This window comes from Rattus norvegicus, chromosome 7 (genome assembly GCF_036323735.1).
Source record: "Rattus norvegicus strain BN/NHsdMcwi chromosome 7, GRCr8, whole genome shotgun sequence".
Taxonomy (NCBI): Eukaryota; Metazoa; Chordata; class Mammalia; order Rodentia; family Muridae; genus Rattus; species Rattus norvegicus.
The window spans coordinates 62,861,919-62,881,089 of NC_086025.1; the positions used below are offsets into that span (position 1 = coordinate 62,861,919).

Consider the following 19,171-nt stretch of genomic DNA (forward strand, 5'->3'; position numbering starts at 1 on the left):
TGTGCTTAGCCCACCAAGCCACTGCTGGGCGGGTAGCCGAGGGACATCACTTAGTGGGGGAGGGAAAGGGGAGCACATTCAGTGGTGTGTGTTCTCCATCACTTGGGTATCCAGGCACTGCTGGAAACCGCAAAAGAGCTGAGAACAGAATTGGGGTCCTGTGAGTGGCTCTAGCCTGGGGTTGAGGGGGGAAAGGGGGTTCCGGCTGGTTCCACAGTGTGAGTCTTTGGCTTGACACTGGTAGGTTTGAGCTTAGCTTGGTGGCAGCCACTGCTGGAAATGCAGGAAGGCCTTCTACGGAAGATTAGACAGTAGCTCTGTAGGCCAAGGCCTTCTCTGTGGCTCTCCACAACGGATCCCAATGAAAAGAGACAGTACACAGTTTTAAGACATTTATTGTCATGGCGGAAGGTGGATGAGTAAAACCATACCCGACTTTTCAGGGTGGGCCTGAGATTAAATACCTTTTTCAGAAAGGAGTGTCTGGGAAGGAAAGTTCATTGGCTAAGCCTTCAGGCCTTTAGGTACCTCATTAAAATGGAGATCTGTCTTAAGGCTATGTGACCATAGGTTATGTCTTCTACATGTGGAGGGATTTGGGGCGTTTCCCTTATGTGACTGATGGCCACAATCTATGGAGTACTGTGGCTATTGACAGGGCCTGGTTTTCTGGGAGTCAGGTGAAATGCCTACTTTTCCTTTCAGGGTCAGCAGGGTTTCAAGCCTTTGCTCCACCGGGAACCAGGGTGCCTTTCATGGTCCCACATTCCCCTTCTTTGGGAAATCCTTTACTCCCTTACTTTATTCCTAACCTCTGTAGTTCTTTGGTTTGTAGCCTGCTCATTGAAGACTTAGCAACTAACATGCACGTAGAAACAAATCTATACCATGTTTGTCTCTTAGTTTGTGGGTTACCTCGCTCAGGATGATTTATTTTCCTAGCTCGAACCATTCACCTTCAAGTTTTATGATATTGTTTCATTTGTTTCTGTTCTTTTTAAACAGCTAAGTAATTATGCAAATGTACTATATTTTCTTTATTCATTCTGTTGAGGGCCACCTAGGATATTGGCTCTTATGAATAGAACCCAATGAACATAATTGAGCAAGTGCCTCTGTGGTAGGATGAAGAGTCCTTTGACGATATCCCCAAGAGTGCTACAGTTGGATCTTGAGACAGATCAATTTCCATCTATCTGAGGAACCACCACACTGATTTCTGTAGTGGATGAATATGTTTGCCGACCCACGAGCAATGGATGAGTTTTCTTACTCTATTTCCTTGCTGGCTTGCATTGTCACTTGTGTTATTGATCTTTAGCCATTGAGAAGGTTGTAATAACAAAGCTTAATGTAATTTTAATTTGTATTTCCCTGATGGCTAAGGTTACTATTTCTTTGTTTCTCACAGTTGTTTGGTTGCCCCCCTTGTGAGAATTCTCTTTTTAGATCTGTAGCCCAGTTTTTAATCGGAGTATTTTGTTGATAACTAGGTTTTTTTGGGTTGGGGATTTAGCTCAGTGGTAGAGCGCTTGCCTAGGAAGCACAAGGCCCTGGGTTCGGTCCCCAGCTCTGGAAAAAAGAACCAAAAAAAAAAATGAAAAAAAAAACCTAGGATAACTAGGTTTTTAAATTCTTTATATGCTTTGGGTATCAGCCTTCTGTTGTATGTGAAGCCATTCTGTGCTGCTACTTTAGGAATGAGGATGTCCTTTGCATTACAGAAGCATTCCAGTTTCACAAGGTCCTGTATATTAATTGTGATCTTAATGCCTATGCTAAGGGAGTTCTGTTCAGAAACTCTTCTCCTGTGCAAGCAAGTTAGGGGCTATTCCCCTACCAGGTTCAGTGTACCTGGTTTTATGTTGACGTCTTTGATGCATTTCAAGGTGACTTTTGTGCAGAGTGATAATGTGGATCTGTTTGTATTCTTGTGCACTGAGCCACACAGATTTACCAGCATCATTTGTTGAAGATGTGTCAGCTGTCTCTTAAAAGCAGGGACACATCTCTATTTACTTCAGAATGTTTTTAGAATTTAATCACAAATACATTTAAAAAATATTAAGCAAACTTATTTACAATTGTTTACTCCATTACACATTCCATAAATATAACCTGTTGTGATACTCTAGTTTATAACATCGTAGAAATAATATACCTGTAAAATATTTTATTAATTAAAATTAAATTTGTTCTTTAACAATTTCAGATATATTTACACATGCATATGTATATACATACATATATACATCTGTACTTACATTTACAATATTACTTTGATGTCCCACTCTCTATCTCCCTCTGCAGTCCTACTGTCTCTCCATTTTCTCTTTAAATCCTCTTCCTCTACCCAAGTCTTTTTTGTTTTGTTTTGTGCATACCGACTTTAACCAGAACAGTATTTGTCTTTTAAATAATGAATGCTGAGAAATTGATTTGAAATGTAAATTTTGATTGTACTATATTTTAATAATATAATATAGTCAACAGTATTTACACTCCCAGTCTCACATCTCGTGCTTAATTAAACTGTTTTGTTTGTTTTGTTTTGCTTTTTGTTTTCCAAGACAGATTTTTTTCTGTATAGCTTTGCCTATCTTGGAACTCACTGTGGAGACCAGGCTGGCCTCAAACTCAGATATCTGTTTGCAATGCCTTCCCAATGCTAGGATTAAAGGCATGTACCACTCCTGGCTTAATTAAACTGTTTTCAAACACCTCTCTCCCTTCACTTAGAGACATTTTATGTGAAATAGCCCCTCAAAATGAGTAACAGAATAATGTTTGTTACTACATGTCTTATGCAATATTTGAGGAACAATTTATTTATTACATAAAACTTAATCTCAAGAAAGAAATATTGCAGCCCAGAAGGTTAAGTGTTAGGAGGCTGCAGCTGGGCGAAAAGCCTATGACTCAGCTCCTATATATGACTTCATAAACCATGAGTGTGGCTAAGAGTAAGAGCTTGGCATATTTCATGTCTGGTTTCTCTACAATCTAAAAGCACATATTTTTTTGAAATAGCAGGGAAACAACCTCAAAATACAAATTAGGATAAACAACACAGAGCTGGGCATACGATAATTGTTTATCCTTTTCATTCTCAAGGTTCAAGGATTAGAGCAGCCAATTCAGTGCAGAGTAAAGAGGTTCACATCCCTTCCCCACTACACAGTCTATGTCCTTTTTCCTCTTGTTTACTTAACTGTTAATTTTGATATTACTGGGTTTATACAGAATACAATTGGAATAACCATCAGCTGTGCTTAAATTAAAATACAGTGCCTTAATTTTCTTGTCATTACAAGGAAATTCTGTATAGACAGAATCCCCTACCAAATGAAACAGAGCTCAGTCATCCAGACTTGGAGCATTGGCAAGAATTGAACATCACTACCACCACCACCACCACCACCACCACCACCACCACCACCACCACCAACAACAACAACAACAACAACAACAACAATAACAACAACAACAATAATGACAACTACAACCACCATCCAAGCTGTCTCTCTGCCAGGTCACATTGAATCGACAGCCTATGCATTGCTTAATGCTCTGTGGTCTTTTGGTGCAGAGCAATTACAGGATCATCACTAAGTGTTCCATTTTCATTTCCAAAGTGCATTTAAGACCCTAGCAGGAGACACCCACCCAGTTCATGCCTTAGCTACAATCATATGAGCTATCCCTGTGTACTTCTACAATTGGCTGACTTTTCTGACATTTGAGTTTGTTCATCAAGTCTTCTGTTAGCCTGTTCTCTCTTATTTTTGAGCCAAAGGAAAATAAAGCCTGCTTTGGAATTGTGTCCTACTCGTAATGACACATGGAATTGTTCTGTTTTGTTTCGGTACTGCACAGCTGCACATAAAGCAAGTGCACATTACCTAAAAGGGATTTATTTAAATTACGTGACCTCTTTAGTATCCACTTAGCTACTTAAGCAATATATCTTAGATTCACTTTTGACTTATTATCCTTCAAACCCTCACACACTGATCCTGCAGATTGCAGCTTCTTAATCCAGTTGATTTGCAGACCTTACCCAATCATTTCTAACTACATTTCCCTATATCCAGTCTTGAATTTCTCAAATCAAGTCTCAATGCAACTCATGGACTTATCTATTCCAATGAGAATCTAACTGGGTCAGGTTTAAACCCATAACTATCTCCTTGTAGCTTAGAGATTGAAGCAAAATCCCCTTAAAAGGATACATATACCGAGTCATATGTACACACTTGCCTCCTTTCCCATAATTCCCCTGCTTACCCGCTCAACCTTATTTAATGTTATTTTCCCATACATTTCATACTCAAGTGACACAGACACACTTATACTTTTGTAGGCACACTATGCTTATTTTCCCACAATCTTTTATTCATATTATCAAGAATTAGAATGCTGTTATTGTGGTCTGTATTCATCTAACCTTTCACAACCCATAAATGTTAACCTTGTCTTTACTTCTTGTAGGAATGACTACCACAGATATGCTGGTCCACCAGCATTCCCTGTGCTTCTAAGTCTCTATCCTTTCCTCAATGAAAACAAAACCAATCAATTTTTATATCCAAAGAGCATCTAGAGTAGAAGCCATAGTATGAATGTCATCTTTAGTACACCACTTAGCACAGTGGCGCCTGACACTGAAGGAGACATCTAGTAAATGTTTGACTGAATGGACACACTCAGTTTCATCTGCCACAGAATTTGTGTTTGGGGATAAATACTTTATTGTCTCCCATTTCATCTGTTACCTCTTCCTTATTTTGCTTCAGGTCCATTGTGATGTTATTCCAGGATGCAGCAGACAGCATACCTCCATCTCTTGGTTTGTATCAACTGGACTCTGAGGGTCTATCCTGTAACAAACATACCTGATTGTGATTTAGGTTGAAAATGTTAGTGAGTCCTTTCGATTTTGAAGAATTTATAAACTAAATCTAGTTGAAGTATGACTCCACCAAATTCTTTGGCAAAGACAAAGCAATTTTGCTTACAACAAAAGAGAAGTCAGAAACTGCTAACTTGGATTTTAGGAAGGAAAAAATATATATAAAAGATTCTTTTTCAAACTGAATAAGTAACGAGTAAAAGAATAATAAAGGCCAGTTTAAAGAAAAGGGAAAGAACAGAATTCAAGAAACCATTCAAAACGCACGGACTTCACACTAAAGACATAATGGTCTATTCTCATATAAATAGATTCATTACAGTGAAAAGAATAACCTCTTTCTCTCTGAGTTCAAGTCTCTCCAGCAGTGACTGAACTCTTATTCATTAGCTGACTAATGATGAAAGCACACATTTTAGGGGCCAAAGCAGACTCTGGTAAATGTAAGGACTGTGCTCAGCTTTATGTGCTAACGAAAATAAAAATCAAAGCAAATTAGTCAAGCAGAGAGAGCTTTCAAAGAATAACGTTACCTTTAGAAGTCTGGGGTGCATCACTTTCTCACATCCATCTATTCAACAAATAATTACTGAGAGATTTCAGAACAGAAATGCCCTTGGGATGGAGGTGGATAGGAAGGGAAAGTGAACAACAGTCAAGGAATGGATCATGCCATAGAATAAGGAATAGTTCTAATCACTTTCTCTGCATGAACTCAGTAATGGTCTCACAACTCTAACAGACGGACACTGTTGCAAGCCCCGTGATTTTTATGTGGAAACTAAGGCCTACTTTTGGATAGCTTTGCTCTGTTTTCAGTGTCTAACCTGTGAGCAAACTGTGAGAAGAAACAGATCCCTCAATGGCTGTTTTCATGGGGCTAGAAGTTCTACAGTTCATATTTACATTTGTCATTTGCCCCTATCAGCCCAGCATATTTATCAAATATTTGTCATTTGCCCCTATCAGCCCAAATATTTATCAAATAATTACTGGAGGCACCATCACTTTTCAGGCAATGATTGTAAGTATGAATTATGATGCTTGACTATCATCACAGTTGACCTCTGTCACCCTCTGGTTGTGTGAGCTTAGAACAATCTCTGTGTGCTTCATGGACCTCACCTGAACAGAGGGGGCATAGTAACTCCTATGAACTAATATAAAGATTGATACAAATTAATATGAAGAAGTGATTGCAACAATGTACTTTTTCGAAATGGTACCATCGTTTCGAATTTATTGTAATGAAAGTTTATTTGAATATGCATCTTTTTTATTTATTTTGTGAATGCTTTTAGTTAAATTTTTAAAATGACCATATTTGATACCATACCCTAATAGAAAGGTCAAGGCCTTAGGCTCTGGGTTCCAGATAATACACTACAAAGGATGCAGAAATGGGAAGTGATAGAGTTTATGGGAATTGTCATGGAGAAAAGAAGAAATGAATGTGAATGTAGTAAAAAAAAAATCCAGCTGGAACAAAGAGTTTGGAAGAAGAAAGTGTGAATGGCAAATAGCAAAGATTATTTTGAGAAACAATAAATAATAAAATTTACATGAGAAGAATTCACTTTAGCACTTAATCATTTTAATTTTATTACAATCTGTTGATATCCTGAGGGAAAATCTAAAGCATGCAAAGTGGATCTGAAAGTGTGATATTTTTACTTACACAATTATAGTTTCATTATGTTAACCCTTATATTTCCATTGACCATTAGAGTGTATATATTCTAATGTATGATGTATATATACTCTAATATTTACATAGAATGTATATAGAATATATACAGAACATATATATATGCATATATATATACACATACATAAGCATATACATATACACATATGTACACATATACACTCACATATCAATGCTCAGCTAGCAGCCCTCTACCATGGAGCCATATTTCCAGTTATTAATATATATCATTAATTCTGTGTAATATAAATTTCTCTTAACAACTGACACAGGTTTGGCCCTCCAACATTTCTTGTTTTATCTGTTTGGCCTAAATCTATTGTGAACCAGCATGGCTTACACCGATATTAAATGTATCTGTTTAGTGGCTTGCTGAGGCAACTAGACAGGCCATGAGACAGGGACTAGTGAATTGGTGTGTGCCTGCTAGTTGACATTATAATTGGAAGTCCTCAACAGAGCAGCAAAGCAATCAGCAGTCATTGAAAATGGACGGCCCTTTAATTCTCCGTAATGGTCCCTGTGGTCAGGGAGTTAGGCATAATGGCACAATAGCGCAGGGCAGCTGGCATGCTGACTTCGGAGACCTATCATGAGTCTAAAAACAGTCTGAAGGTGGTCCATTTGGCATCTTAAGCTTCCCTCAACCCTGCTGTTTTAAGTACTGTTTTTTTTACAGGAAGCCTCTATGGTCTTTGTCTGAGGCTATATGATACAGTGGAGATGCTTCCCCCATATATAATTCATTCTAAGAGCAAAAGCATTTAGGTCCTAAGCTCTCAGCAGAAGCATTTGTTCCAGACAGAAAATAAAATTTTCTCGCATCCCACTTCCAGGTAAGGTTTATTTTATCCTGAATGAGGAGGGAAAAAAAAGAGGCACATTAAATGATAATCATGGGCTCAATTTCAGGATGTTAGACTCTGACTGTTGACCTCCGTATGGTAGCCTGTTTATGGAAACAAATTGTAGAGGATGAAGGCAGCAAATTGGGTCTCTATAAAGGATGCGGAAAGCTTTAGACCTAAGCAAGATGCTGTGTTAAAAGCAGCCTGCTCCATAAATATATTTAGTCGGTAAGACAGTGAACTGGAAAACCAAATTAGGCTCTTTAATATAAAAATCTAGAGCTTAGTGGGAAATGCTTAGAGAGAAAATTCACTGAGCTAGGAGAGCGATTTGTTAGAGGAGGCAATCCAATGAGCTGATGGAGATTTCTGCATGTTAGGATGGATATAGAATAGAATTAGAAGACGGGATGAAGCATGCACAACTCTTGACTTAGGATACTTGTGAGACAACCAGTCCACAAGAATACATTTAAGTTGGAAGAGTGTCAATTTTCTGTTTTTCACCCAAAGTGGAAAGGGACATGTTGAGACAAGGTTTGCTCTTAAACTTAAAATATTAAAATGCTAAATTTAACACGAGAAGATGCAATACTGAGATTAAATAAAATTCTACATGTATTGCCATCCTCTGACTCACAATTGCTTGACATAAGTTTCTCTTTTTTTCAAAGTTTGAACAAGAAAAAGAATCAAATCGAAGGTTGGAAATAAGTAAAAATTTCAAAAGTACAGAGTAATTTCTGTGCATTGGCAATCACGAATCAGTCTTAAGCAATTGCCATTAGAAGGTTAACACTGGTTCTGCCTCTGGTAGCCACAGCAGAGACTAACAAATCCTGATTTTAGAATTTCTTAACAACTCCTGGGAGCTCATGTTTTCTGTGAGATACTTCTCAACACTAACCACACGTTTCAGTAAGCACGGTAGATATTATTTCCAGGGTGCAGAAATGGATCTGCAGCGGCAATAGGTCAGAGCTAGAATCCTAAAACTGGGGTTTCAAGGGCAGATGATAAGGTACATGAGTCTCCTCAACAGAGAAAGATGATGGCAAAGCCGAGAAAGGTTCATAGCCCAAAGTGTAGGCCACTGTTGGGAGAAACATTGCAGACATGTGGTAAATGGGCATCTGTGAGGAGTTAGCATGGGAAGTGCCTTCTGTAGATGGGTATCTGTGAGGTGAGAGCTTGGTGAGTACCTCCTGTAGGTTTTATCCTGGCCAGAGAGTTTTGCACTCTCCATTTCACAGTCATCCCCAGTGCTATTAAGGGATAAGAACTACACCGACATACCAGTGTTAGTGGACTGTGCAAAGCTCCATTTGTGGTAGGATGCCAAAAGGACTGTCAGTCAATAAAGCCCTTACTCGCCCTCAATCCATTCAGGTTCAGTAGAATAATAAAGGCAGAATAATGAGACCAGAGCACTGTATTCTTTGTTTTATCTTAAATTGCTTGTTAGTAAGAGGAACAAATAAAATTTTTCTTTTGCTGTCAGCATTAGAATTATCCTGAGTAGGATTTTTGCTCTTTTTCATGTGTACATGTGTTTAGTGTGTTCATGTATCACGTCTGTCCTTGTGGATGTACTTACATGTTTATGTACATGGACGCCAGAGGAAGACACCAGATGTCTTTCTCCATTGGTTGCTTTACATTTTATGTACTGAGGCAGGATCTCTCACTGGACATAGAGCATACCATTTTGATTAGTCTAGTAATCTACTAAGATCAAGAGTAGCCTTGTCTCCACCTCCAATGTATTGGACTATAAGATCTGTGCCTTCCTTGCCTAGTTTTTATGAAGGTTATGGGGATCTAAACACTGGTTCTCATACTTTCACAGCAAGGGTGTTGATGTGTAGTGTTTGATCACTGATGGAATGATATAGTAATCAGCACAATTGTTAAAATGCACGTCCATACTTATATACAACTATGCATTGTGTGGTTTGTGCTTCAATACAAAGCTTCAGATAGCAAAAGTAAAGTAAGCTCAGGATGTAGCCTAGAGCAAAAGACCCCTAGCAAACAAGAACCATGCCATGTAAGGATAAAAGCAGAGGTCATTACAACCTGGAAAAACAAACTAATGGATTAAAAAGAGCTTCCACTGTACAGATAACAAGACAGGCATAGTCTGAAGAAGAGACTCTAATTTCCTGGTAGAGGTATGCCAAAGTCAGGACTTAGGGTGACACAATGGGAGGTAGGAAACTAGTTCTCCTAGGCCAAGTTTCTACAAAAGTTCTTGGTGTGTACATATCCAAGCTGTCTACATCTTTCTTCCTACAGGGATTCACTGGGTTTTTTTTATACTAAATGCATATAGCAAATTATGCATCTTAGAAGGATTACCCTTTTTGGGAGAGGACAGTTAAGGGTTAAATGAGGAAAATATGTTGTCAAGGAAGTTAAGGAATGAAAACTATATGGAAGGAAAGAGTAGACTACATTATCAGATGGACAATATAATATTTTTCCAATACGGGAGCAGGGAGATTGTTATGATGTCAGAAAGAACAGATTCAGGGGAGACAGGAGTAGCTAATAGATCAAGACATGAGTGAATGGAGGAGAACAGGGTGGAGATCAAGAGACATTATTCTCTGAGGGTGCTCTCTGTGTGATGATCTGGTTTATTTGAGACAATGACTCAATGTATTTCCCAGGTTGATCTTCCTGAATGGCTGGAGTGCAAATCTTCTCCACAGTCAGCTGGAGGCATTTACCAGAGGGGTGAAAGATAGAAACCAGCTCATAGGAAAATATTCGACAGTGCCCTGTACATGTAAGTGGACATGCTTAAAAATACTTACAAGCAGAGGTAAGAGTAAGGTTTGACAGTGAAATCAGAAAACAGAACTCCCATTTATAGATTCTAAAGAAAACAAATTCATTCTAGCTCATCAAATGATCTCCTGTGTAGTCACATACTGTGACAGTCATAGTATGCCCTCACACTCTCACACGTCAGAGTTCCTGGGTCTGTGTGTGTGTGTCTGTGTATGTGTCTGTGTGTGTGTGTGTGTGTGTGTGTGTGTGTGTGTGTGCATTTTGTCTGTTTTGTTTTTTAACTCATACCCGCACTCATAGACATGGCCCCTTATTCTCAGACCTTTGGACTCAGAGACCATTAGAACACCAACGGTAGTTGATTGGCAAACACCTTCGTGGGAAAAGATTGGCAGTCAATGACTGGACTGATACTTTATTCCAGAACAAGAACACAAAACAAATTAATAAGCAGACATCCAGAGGGCAGGTGGTTGTCCAAGACCCAGACTACTTCCTGTAAGTGTAGAGCCATATGCTGTAGGGAGTTCTCCATTGTGGTGAATATCTTAGTGCATAGTTTCCGTGGTCATACCATGTGAAAGAGTACAGTCCAGATTGGTCATTACACAGGTTGAGGTGTAAGCAGGAGCCACAAGTATATGTAGTTCTCTTATGCAAACTCTGCTAGGCAAACAAGGGCCAGTCAAATACGGCCACGTTAATAGTGGCATTAGTCGTGGTCAAAGTCTGGTCACAGGCTACAGGGTTACAGCTGTGTAAGGTCAGGTTACAGCCCTTCCATAGAGAGTGGTTTGCCCAGAGGTGTTACCATTTGGAATTTCTAGGCCAAGCTTGTGAAATTCCCTAATGAAGCCAATTTCATCTTCTGGTATCTTAGCAAATGTCTTCTCTCCATACCCACTCTTCTACTCTAGCTGGTAGACAATGAATGAAGTGCCCTAGCCTCTCTAATCATGAAAGTGAATGCCTTATATGTAACCACAGACACAGCATACTGATTCTCATTTTCTGGAAAATTCCTTTGGTAGTTATAAGGGTCTAGAAACATTGGCACCTAATTATCAATGTAAACTTATACCTTATTTTTTAACTAAGTTCTCCAGTGAACAAAAGGACTACTTGGAGAATCGGCTGATCCTCAGACCGACAATCAATATACAGGTTGAACATGGATCATTTTAGGCAAAACACAAGGAAGAATGCTGGTGGGGGAGGGCATCAATTGGACATGGTGTAGGTGGTAAACGTTGAACGATTTGCTCCAAAACATCCTTTGCTTCTTATTTGGTTTTTATCTCAAGGTTGAAATCAAATATCACAGACTTATCACTAGTACAAATGCCTGAAAAATAAGTATATAGACAAATCCATGGTACAAAAGAGTTTTTTAAAAGAAAATAACTATGAAGAACCACAATTGACTGCTTCATATCACTGATAGTTTACGTGTTACCTGTGTCTGGTAACTTCCTACAAAAAGTATCACATTAATAATAGAGAAACATAACCAATACCATGTCAACCAGGTAATCAGTATCAAGGGGAAAATGAAATTGAAAATACACACGTTTGGTAGGATGTGCTGGAGATGACCTTTTATATCTGTGTCCTTTCTCCCCAGAATGCATTGTTTTGGTTTTGTCTCAAGGAACAGAAGAACAGGTAGGCCAGTTCTTATAGAATAGCATTCTAAAAAATACCTCAAAACTATTAAGGTTTTTTTTTTTATGAAAACCAAGGAAAATGTGTGATTACAGTAAAGAGAAGCTGTTGGTCTGGGTTCTGCCTGCCTGCCTTAGGGCACAGTCATTTGGGAGTTTGACTGCACTTATCCCACAGTGGAGAAGTTGGAGATTCGAGAAAGCAGGAGCTGGTATTCCCTAGTGGCTTCTAGGCCACCAGTTACTCATGGAGAACTGCTCAGAGAATTTGGGACGATGTCTCAGGGGTCCACAGGCCCATGACAGGGCTGGAACCAGCTGCTGCCAAACTCCTGGACATCTAGGTATTGATGAGTTTTGAAGAGTTGGGAGCTGATTCGGTGCCCAAAGGCTGGGGACAGCATCTAGCTCAGGGCTGGGAAAAAGGGAAGCTCTGGCTTAGCTCAGCAATGATCGTTCTTAGTTTGCCTGCTTTGTGTCTGGAAGCACAGAGAGGCCTTCTGCAGGAGGCTTAGGTAGTCAAAGAGGCTCAGTAGTGTCCAGCCACACTCCCCACTGTGACTGTTGGTGAAAGAGACAGTCCATGTCTCTAAACTGTTTACTGAAAGTTCATCATGGAAAATGAATGCATGCCACACCATACCAACATCTCAGGGTGGACCTGAGAGTAAATACCCTTCGCAAGGTATAATGTCTTGGAAGGAAAACTTGTTGACTAAACACTCAGGACTTCTACGTATCTCGTTAGCATGAAGAACTCTGTTCCAGGCCTATGTGACCATAGGTCACATTTCCTTGTGTGGGGAGTGTGGCAGGTGTTCCTGGTCAGGAACCTGGGAGGGAAAGAAGAGTAGCCTAAATCTCAGGTGTGTACCCACTGAGTCTCCAAGTTTCAGACCTGTTCTACCTTACCAAGTTTCCTGGCATGGTTTCACCATTCCATGAGAAGTTTGAAGAGATATAATGAACAGAGGCAAAAGGGTATATTTTATGGAACAGCAGGTACAGGCAAGAATGTTAGGTACAAACTGAGGAAATCCAAATAGATTTCATTAATAAGAATGTATCTAAGTTGCCTCATTAATTCTCACCAACTCACCGGTTTGTGTGTGTTCACACTGGGAGGCACACGTCTGCAGAACCGCATGGCTCTGAGATCCCAGGCCACACAGAAGGCAGAACAATTAAATTCTAGTAACCAGTTCTGCTTCTCTCACTTCAGGGCATGCTGCTAAGTTCCAGCCACAGAACAGAAGAGTGCAATCCTTTTATAAATGCCTTCCAGGCATCAGACGTTCTGGAGAAGTCTGGGAGTCAGCAGTGATTCTGACCTAAGATTCCCAGGCACCACAGCACCCCAGTGATATGTAGACTGCAGGCCATGTTTTGGACTCCTCCATTCCCAGAAGAGGACACCAAACTTCCTGCTCCAATAAAAAAAAACTGAGAACAACACCCACTTAAAGAACACCCCGTTCTTGGCTACCTTGAGGAAAGGGATTCCTAACAGGGAATGAAAGCACTTTTAATACCCGACAGTGGAGGAATTGGTACAAAATCTTCAAAGTTAATTTACTATGCTCTTTTTATTTCAAAGTAATGGAAGCAGTAGCAGAAGATTTCACTACAAGACTTCTATTTGTATGTTAGGGCACAGTAAAGACACTTCTGAGATGAAATGACTGCCCTCTTAGGGGGAGAGATTTATTTGCTAGTAAGAGAGAGTACATTCAGAAGCATCTAGAATAAGTATAGAGCAAAGAGAGAAATTAGAATGGGCATAACTAGGGCTAGGGAAGCAGGGAAGAGAGAATTTTAGTGAACATTAAAGAGAGAATAGTGGGGCTGGAGAGATGACTCAGCAGTTAAGAGCACTGACTGCTCTTCCTGAGGTCCTGAGATCAATTCTCAGCAGACACATGGTGGCTCACAACCACCTGTAATGTGATCTGATGCCCTCTTCTGGTGTGTCTGAAGACAGTGACAGTGTACTCATATACATAAAATAAAGAGAGAGAGAGAGAGAGAGAGAGAGAGAGAGAGAGAGAGAAATAATGGATCCAGTAAGAAAGAATAAAGAATACTGGAGAAGCTGGGTTATAAGGAGGAAGAAGAGTAGCTCGGGGAGGGGAGCTCATGAGCTGGAAGGAGGAAAGGAGGGAATCCTGGTGGGGTAAAAAGGGCTGATATGCTAGTGAGAAGGCTTTGGAGTGTGTAATGAATTCTTGCGAACAGGAACTGTAGGAGCCTGGAGGCCATCATGGACCTTGAGATTCAACCTCAGTTATATGTCAATGGAGAGAGAGCCAAGAATATTTATTTGGTCAGGGGTAAGGTCAATGTGTATGTTTCTGGGACAGAAACTCATTTTACAAAATTCTGAAGAATGCTGGCTTTTATCTACCTGCCAGAAGTCTTTCTTCAGTTCAGCTCATGCTCATTCTAGGCATCTACACTTCCTGAGACCTAATGTGATTCATATAGACCAGTGATTCTCAACCTGGGCATTGTGACACCTCTGGGGGCCACATATCCGATCTCCTGAATCTCAGATATTTACAGTATGATTCATAATAGTACCAAAGTTATAGTTATGAAGCAGCAATGAAATTTATGGTTAGGGGTCACCACAACATGAGGTAGTGTAGGTCGCAACATTAGGAAGGTGGAGAACCACTGACAAAAACACTTTCTACATAAAAGCAAGCAAGCAAAAGACAAAACAATGTAAATTTTTTTAAAAAGTCTCATTTTAAGCTTTTTTAAAAAAGCTTAAAACGCAGTAAGAAAATGGATAGATGATAGATAGAAAGATAGATAGATAGATAGATAGATAGATAGATAGATAGATAGATAGATAGATAGATAGATGAATGGACAGACAGGCAAACAGATGGACAGATAAACAGATACATAGATACATGGATAGATAGGTAGATGGATGGGTGGATTGATAGGTAGATAAATACATAGATACATAGAAAGATATAGATACACGGATGAATAGATAGATAATATATACACAGATACATGCATAGATGGATGGATGGATACATACATACATACACATACATACATACATGGCTACATGGATTCATGGATACATAGACACATGGATATATGGATAGATGGATGGATAGATAGATATAAATGCATAGATATATGGATGGATAGATATAGATAGATAAATAGATGATAGATAGCTAGATGACAGAGAGATATCTCACTCTATTATATTTAAAATTGTTTTTGTTTATCTTATGTATTTGCATTTTCACCTGAATATGTATGTGAATGTACCATGTATGAGCCCATGGAGGCCAAAAGAGGGCATTAGATTCCATGAATCTAAAGTAATGGGTGCTTATTGGCCACATCGTGGGTGCTGGGAATCAAACCTCGTCCTTCTGTGAAAGCATCAGGTAGTCTTAAATACTTCATCGCCTGTCCAGCCCAGTCTGTTCTTTTAATGGAGAAAGTTTTTAATCAATCAGACATTGGTAAAAGACTCATGAAATTAAGACTTCTGAATTGACCTAAAGAGTTTATGTGGGTAATATTTTTATTTCCTGTTTTTGTATATAACTTACTGAGAAAAAAATATTATGAAGTTTAGAGGTGATAAAAATCAATACTGCTTTTATCAATACCAATAAAGGCAGTGAAATTGTGTTTCTTTAAAGTAATTCTGCATTTAGAAGTCCCTTCATATCTGTAGTCAGGTAACTTACTCTATATTAGAAATATTCTATGGCTGTAATAGGACAATACAACAAATTAGGCAGTTGGGAGACAGACTTCATTACTAGAGCAACCAGACAAACCACTGTTTGCAACCAATCAAATGAGAATGTGAAAAGTAAGCTGCCCTTGCTCCAGGACTGGGTGAAGAGCAAGGGACTGTAAACGCATGCATCCCAGCTTCTTTGTGCGCACCTGAACAAGGCATTCTTTGCAGGCAGCAGAGCAGTGAGCAGGCACAGGGCTTTGTTAATGAATGCAGAAAATACTGCAGCATCTTTGCCCAAGAGTTGCCAGAGACCCACTGCTGAGCTAGTTTTGAATGGCGTTCCATGTTAAGGAACCAAACATTAGCCCCCACGCACCCATGTTACTGGGTTCCTCTAAATCCTTAGAAGCCGAAATTCAGCTCAGCTCGAAGAAAGAGAGAGAAATTGTGAGAACCTCTAAGATTTTAGAGTATTGTATTTCTGAGGGATCAGGATGGAAAAGTGACAGACAAATTAAGATAAACTCTGAAATATAGAAGACACAATATTGTGCACTGTGACATCAAGAGCCCATGAGACACTGACCTTTCTCTCTAGAACTAAGCCACTTGGAGCAGTAGACAAAAGTTATTGCACATTCTAGGTACAAGTCAGCGTGCAGACTGGTTGAACTTATAAACTCGCCAATGACCAGGCTATGGAATTGTTGCCGCATAGGTACTTCTGAAGATAAGAGACCCTCCATTTGTCCAGGAGGCAGGAGGGTAGAGCTGTAACCAAACTCATACCTTGCCTACTTGGGAAGGAAGTTCTTTCTTGCTAGTCTATAAAGTAAAGATACCTTTTACTAGCCTTCCCAAGCCTTCGCTTATATCATGACGATTGTTAATACTAATTTTATTGTAGATTTGAATGGGAGTTCCATTTCTGCTTAGGTAATTTAGGATCACAGTATACAGGTACACACTGTATCATTTGTCACTGCTTTATCTGCAAATACTCACTGTTAAGGAAGTTGCCAGAATATCGTCCAAGTTGAACTATTAAAATCTTAATTGTGAAAGTGAGATACCATCTAAGAGCTAGAAAGAAATATATGGGATGACATTCCAATTTTATTCATGTTGATAATTATAAATGATCTAGTGTTTTTAAAGGGTGCATGGGAGATATCAGTGCCCAAGAAGTAAGCTTATATAGCATGAGGTTAAACTGCAAAGAGCCTGAGTAAATACTCCACCCAGGAGAGACTTAAAAGTGATCATAGCTTATTTAAAAAAACCCTTCAAGTAGGATGCATTTATTTTTAACTCCTGTTCGTGCCCAGCTCTGTTTACAATGGCGTCATTGAGCATCTGAACAGCAATAGTTACCTTCTGTTGTGTGAAGAGAGAAGACATTGCTTGTTTGGATTCCCATCAAGCACCAAGTGTGAGGGTGTGGAACAGATGCTGCCTGTGTGGTCCAGGGGTCTGGGGTGTTGCCGAAGATTGGGTTCATGACTGTACCTTCCTAAATAAGAACACTGAGCACCATGAGAAAAGAACATCCCAGTCATATTCTCTCCTATATATTTCCCAGGATATAAAAGTACTTTTGTACTTGAATGTGAGGCAGGGGAATTAGAGGGAAGAAATAACAAAGTATTTATCTATATAGTAATTCCTGGAAATTTTCCAGTAAGCTTAACCCTGTCCTGTGAATCCCAGGCTTCTTTAAACAGAAGCAAATACTTCCTCACTCACAAGGAGCAAAGTCAAGGAAGCGTCAGGTATGATTTTTCTCCAACTCAGAGTTTCTGACAAAGGGAGAGTTTGCCTCTTTAATACATTCAGGCATCCTCTTGAGACCAATTATAAAATCTCAGAACCTGGTACTCTTTTATCACATTACCCTCTAGATCTATAGATGGAAGAATTTAAAAACACAGATAACAGAGGAGCCAGGACTGAAACCTGTACCCCTGCCTCTCAAGTAGCATTCTTGTCCACGAGGGCTGTCTGTACAGTCCATCTTGTTTACAACAGAACCAGCAAGAAAGAATCTCTTTCGCCAGCCTGCTGTAGACTTCTTAAGCAGTGCATAGAACGCTCTGCATTCTCTTCACAAGACTTCTGTATTTATTCCTTATATCATTAATACCACAGGACCCATAAGGCACTGTGATATATAATTTTAAATGAGGAATAAACAACGAAGAAAGGTTTTTCTGGGCAGAGATCTGATGGAAAACTAAATAAGGAATTGTTTGATGTCAGGATCCTGTGCCTCCTCACCTTATGCAGATCTTCCTCCTTCCTCCATTCTTATGTCCAATATTATAAAAAAAATAGATAATCTAAGTCAAAAGTGTATTTATGTAAGTGTATCCTTTATAATCTTTGGCTTAATTATTTAATTTACAGTTCATCATTATTTCTGTTTTAAGAACACCAATATGAGGTACCATGGAACAATTTTTGAAGCCAGGATAGAAGACATTTCTAAGCATCTGGGGAGTTTTGAAATCACACAATGACCTGAAAGAAATGGAGACAGTCATGGGGGTGGGGTGGGATCAGAGATAGGAGAGGGTAGGGTGGGAACAGAAGAGTCAGCATGCATCATGTACATGTGTAAAACTGTCAAAGACTTACATCAATTAACAAAGAGAATGTACTTCTGTCATCTGTGGTGTCTCGACCACAACTGGATGCCATTGTGTGACATGAAATCTCAGGCAGGCCTTGGAGGACAGCTAGCTACTTGCTTTCATAAGCGGAATAGAGAGAGAGCTGATCTCTAAGAAACAGAAAACCAGATCGCAACAATCATAGCAGGAGACAGTGGGCAGGGAGGGACAGAGGACAGATGGTGAGGACTCATAGGAGGAATGGCTTCAGATGGTCTAGAGCGGGATACCTAACAGACAAGAGTTAAATATTTCTAAACACTTAGGATGTTTCCTAACACAAGGAAATTATTTATGTCCGAGGCAATAGATGCCTGTAGCCTAGATCCGATTATTTAATGCTCATTGTATTGGATTGTCACACCATACCCCATAAATGTGCATAATTACTATGTGGTATTTTAAAGCAAAATATTTTAGTAAAATTTTGTTAAAGAATTAAAATCATCGCATCATTTCACTAGAATACAGCAGAGGACGGACACTCTCCTTTAGAATGCTAGTTACTTCTCACCATGTTTGCACGAGGCTTGGTGTTTCCAACCTAGGACACACGGCATGTAAATGCATCAAGTTTCCAGACATTTAATAAAGGTGTTAGTATTTTCAACAGTCTCTACAGTTCCCAAATAAATTCTAGTTTTGAGAGGCCCGAGGAGTCATTCATTTAGCAGATAAACTTCCTGCTCAAAAAAATAAAAGAAAATAAATCTAAGAATGTCAGCATGTAAATTGGAGCAAGGTGCTCTAATAAGGCACAGGAGAAGGAATGAAAAGGTCCTGCCTTTGCATAATAAATAAGATGACATACTCGTGGCTCATCTTATCACACTGAAAA

At 39.4% G+C, this 19,171-nt stretch overlaps 1 long non-coding RNA gene across 3 annotated transcripts in view; it reads left to right on the forward strand.

Moving 5' to 3' along the window:
* Window positions 1-19,171, forward strand: part of LOC102552186 (uncharacterized) — a 116,651-nt gene that overhangs the window by 587 nt on the left and 96,893 nt on the right. For 2 of the 3 annotated variants that reach the window (XR_005487016.2, XR_005487017.2), the window contains exons 2-4: window positions 4,797-4,849; window positions 10,144-10,262; window positions 11,892-11,932. This is a non-coding gene — a long non-coding RNA (uncharacterized LOC102552186). Of the gene's footprint in view, window positions 1-4,796; window positions 4,850-10,143; window positions 10,263-11,891; window positions 11,933-13,153; window positions 13,387-19,171 lie in introns of those variants that run through there. The other variant, XR_593469.4, reaches the window with a different exon arrangement.